Genomic DNA, 4,563 nt, shown 5'->3' on the forward strand with positions numbered 1-4,563 from the left:
TTTCTCAGATGAGAAGTGCAGTAAAAGAGAGACACACAGACTGTGCTTTTGCAATGCCGGGATGTGTGCAAGGAGTGTAGTAGATGTATTCGCAGGCTTTTCCATACTGCATCTCTTGGGCAGATATTGAGAGCTATCGTGGCACAGGGGGTGGTGGGACCTCCAAGACTTAGAGGTTTTGCTTGTTGGGGAGGGAGGTGACCTCACAGGTTTTTCTGCTCCTTAGCCTATGCAAGAGTTGTTATGTAGTCAGCAGTCTAGTAGTTGGGTGGGTGGAGCTAGCTGGGATGGAAGGGAAGAGGAGGAGTGTGGACAGGATGGGGTTAGTTAGAGTAGGGACAGGGACCGACTAAGAGGTAGACAATAAAGCTCTGTGTAATAAGCATACATCGTGTCTGTCCTTATTGGGTTGGAGACACGACAACTGGCGACGAGGGTGGGATGGTGCAGTCAGCCACCCAAAGGACCCCAAGAAGAAGAGAAAACGCTGTCGAGCCACGTGTGGCTGAAGTAAGTCCGCCGCTCAGAACGAGGCCAGCGGCTACTGCCCCTGCTCCGCGATCTGTCAGTCGCGTAGAGCCCCGAGGGAGAACACGCCATTGAGCACTGGGGATTTCAAAGCGGTGCGCTGGTTCGTGCCAAAACCGCGACTCACCCCCAAGGCATGCAAATCGGCACGCGGTTCAATAACAGAAGTCGGGTGCCCACCCCGACTCCGTTGACTGCTCCGGTGACCAGGGAGCGTCTGAGGTGCTGCCTGGGACTCAAGGAAGCGTCCCGAAGAAAGAGCGCTGCTGCGCGCCAAGAAAGAAGCCGGAAAGCGGAAAAGCTCACCCCTGACGCGTGAGGAATGGCACGCGTGTGACGGAGCGTAATCAAAAGCCCGCCTCGATCCTGCTTGATCGTGCCTATGTAACAGAGCGCAGGAAAAAGCGAAGAACCGTTGCTGCCTGCAAGCGACTGACTGCTGGTGAGTGTCAGCTGAAGCCCTGTGATCCTGCTGAGGGAGCATAGTCGAACCTCGTGGGAGATGATAGTTGCAAGTGGGCGGCCATCTTTGAGTCAGGCGGCCTAGAGGGACACCCCTGTGAAATTAATGAGCGGCCATGTTGGAGTCAGGCATCAGCGGATATCAATCACCAGCCAAGGTATAAGCATGAAAGAATAAGTAATCACAAGTCAAGACAAATAGGAGTGAACAAACAAGCATTTGTCGATGCAAGAGGAAAGTGGCAAACAAACACTGACCACTGAGAGAGTGAGTGAATAAACAAGCACAAGCAAAGGCGAATAATTTTGACTACAAGTTGACCGTAATTAATCAGCCAAAGCACCTGCGAGCGAGAAGCGACAGGCCAAGCAGAGTCAGAGAAAGGGGTGAGAGACACGTGACACCAAGATGGTGACCCCAAATGTATCCTCACAGCGAAATGAAGTCAAGCCCATCATTGCAGGAGCGTCGCATCTGCGGGCTCCGGAACCTTTAACACTGACCACAGGAGGGAGCATGGGCCCCAAGTGGCAAGAGTGGCTTGAAGATTTCGAAGACTACATTGTGGGATCCAAAGTAACCATTGACAAAGAAAAATTGATTGCCCTCCGCAACCTAGCAGGTCGAGAAATAAGCAAGATAATCAAAGACCTTCCCCCTGCAGATGCTGGAACCTATGACAAGGTGCGTGAAGCATTGAACAAAAAATTCCTTCATAAAAGAAATGTGGACTATGAACGTCATGCGTTTCACCAAGCACGCCTAGGAAAGGATGAGGCGATGAGTGCGTTCATCACTCGACTGCGGCGACTATCGAGACACTGTGAATTCGATACTTTCTCAACAGATGCCGCCATAAAGTCACAAATCATAGACTGATGCCACTCGGAAACCCTCAGGAGGCGGCTGCTGAGGAAACCCCATTAATTAGACAACATTGAAGAAATGACTCGCGTTTATGATCAGGCTGAAGAACATGCCACCAACATTGAAACAGGGCGCAATGTAAGTCATGAACAAGTGCGTCGCGTCCAAGCCCAATGCAGCAGCCGAAGGAACTTGAAGGAAAAGCAATGGAGACCCAGACCGTCATCTCGTCAAAGACATCCAGAGCCCAGGAGGCGAGAACCTGGGCGGAGAGAACGGAGACCAGAAAGGACGAAAAGATGCTACAGGTGTGGATATGACTATCCTCATGCGGACACCTGTCCTGCCATGGGTCAGCGATGTAGGAAGTGTGGGCAAACGAACCACTTCGAAGCAATGTGTGGGGACTATCACAAGGAGAGGCGAAGCGAACCGATGAGGTCATCCCGCTCCGACACCAGAAAACATCACATAAGGGCTGTCCAAGGGAAGTCTACATTGTCCTCAGGCTCGTCACACTCCAGTCGAGAGTCACGCAGATCTCGATGGGAGCGCAGATCACCGTCCCGAGACTCCAGATCATCGTCCAGAGACTCTGAATATACAGTAGAATATGTAAATATGATCGCAGATCCCGACCAACTCAAGAAATATCCACGCTTGGATATAAAAGTAGGGAACCATGACACTAAATTCGTACTGGACAGCGGAGCTTCGCTGAATTATATCCCAGTCACAGAGTACGAGAGAATGAATCCTAAGCCCGCATTGACTTATGCACCGGTCCGAGTTTTCACTTGGATGTCCAAGAGGCCACTCCTTTGCTTGGGAAAATTCCCGACAACACTCACGCATGACACCATCTCCATACCAGCGGTCATACATGTCATCAAAGGCCCGGAGGCCGACTGCTTACTCAGCCAACCAACTGCAGAGCGTCTCCGCCTCGTTGAATTCCTGTTCAAAGTCAGTGATGACCAAGACATCGTCAGAAAGTTTCCCAGGCTGTTTCAAGGACTAGGGAAAATGAAAGGATGCCAAATACATCTGCACATCAATGAACAGATCAGGCCTGTGGCACAACACCCTCGACGCGTACCATTTCATCTCCAGAAAGCTGTTGAAGATGAACTTCAAGACCTTCTGTCTGCAGACATCATCGAACGGACGGATGGTCCAACCCCGTGGGTATCGCCGGTGGTCATCGTACCAAAAAAGGGCACCACCAGTAAGGTGATACTGTGCGTTGACATGCGCCTACCTAACACGGCGATAGAAAGGGAGCATCACCCTGGGCCACATCTAAGTGACATGATTTCTGCATTGAACGGGGCGAGAGTGTTCTCGAAGCTGGATTTAAACAAAGGCTATCACCAGCTGGAGTTGGACGTCAAATCCCGTTACATTACAACATTTGCAACTCACTTAGGACTCTTCAGATACAAGAGGCTGAGTTTTGGAGTCTCATCAGCCGCGGAAATTTTTCAAGAGGCAATCCGGCAAATCATTCAGCACATCCCCAACACTCTAAACTACAGTGACGATATCCTTGTATATGGCTCCGATGTCCGTGAGCATGATATAGCACTTGATCGCGTCTGTCACGCCCTACTAGATGCAAACTTGACATTAAATAAAGATAAGTGCGAGTTTCACCAGTCCACTTTAAGATTCTTTGGCCACATTTTCTTGGGGGCAGGAATGAAACCTGATCCAGACAAAATAGCGACTCTGAACAACACCAAGAGCCCACAGGATGTCAGTGACCTGGGATCGTTCCTAGGGATGGCCAGCTATTGTGCCCGTTACATCAGGGACAATGCGACCATCAGCCATCCCCTTCGCATCCTCACCAAGCAAGGCCAACCATTTGACTGGACACCCCAGTGTGAACAAGCATTCAGAGAGATCAAGCGAGCGGTGGAGTCCGCTGACAATCTCTCATAATTCAATCCTCGACGGAAGACCGAAATCACTGTGGATGCTAGCCCTGTGGGGTTGGGGGCCATTCTGGCACAATATGACAATGACTCTGATCAGAGACGTATCGTTGCCTATGCCAGACGCAGTTTGTCTGATCCTGAAAAGGCATACTCACAACCTGAAAAGGAGAGTCTTGCGGTGGTTTGGGAATGTAAACATTTTCATGTCTTTGTTTACGGAAAGCACTTTACTCTGATCACCGATCATCAGGCGCTGGTCACCATCTACGGCAACCCCCGATCCAAAATGCCTCAGAGAATCGAGAGATGGGGCTTGAGACTGCAAGAATACACTTTCACCATTGTCCACAAGCCCGGGAAGGCGGAGAACCCGGCTGACTACATGTCACGACACCCGCATGCATCGTCGGACTCCAACCCATCCATTGCCGAGGAGTACATACATTTCGTGGCTGACCAAGCATTGCCACCTGCCATCCCCATGGAAGTCATTCGAGAGGCCACCGCGCATGATGTTGTCTTGCAGAAAGTACTTCGTCAGGTTCAGACCAACCGGTGGAGACATGCTCCTCAAGAAGATCCGACTGTCAAGCAGGAGATGCAAGCATTCCGACATGTCTGCGACGAACAGATGGAGTAATACTGCGGGGTAAACGGATCGTGGTCCCTAGCCAACTACGGCAAGGCATCATCAACCTTGCCCATGAAGGCCACAGAGGAGTAGTATCAACAAAGCGCGCTCTCCGAGAACGCGTGTGGTTT

The 4,563-nt window shown here is 50.9% G+C and overlaps 1 pseudogene; it reads left to right on the top strand.

The window, feature by feature from the left end:
* The first annotated feature begins 1,399 nt into the window (after positions 1-1,399).
* LOC147751003 (uncharacterized) lies at positions 1,400-3,805 on the top strand (annotated as a pseudogene).
* The last annotated feature ends 758 nt before the right edge of the window (positions 3,806-4,563 follow it).

Source organism: Lissotriton vulgaris, chromosome 1_1, assembly GCF_964263255.1.
Source record: "Lissotriton vulgaris chromosome 1_1, aLisVul1.2, whole genome shotgun sequence".
In the NCBI taxonomy this organism is placed as follows: domain Eukaryota; kingdom Metazoa; phylum Chordata; class Amphibia; order Caudata; family Salamandridae; genus Lissotriton; species Lissotriton vulgaris.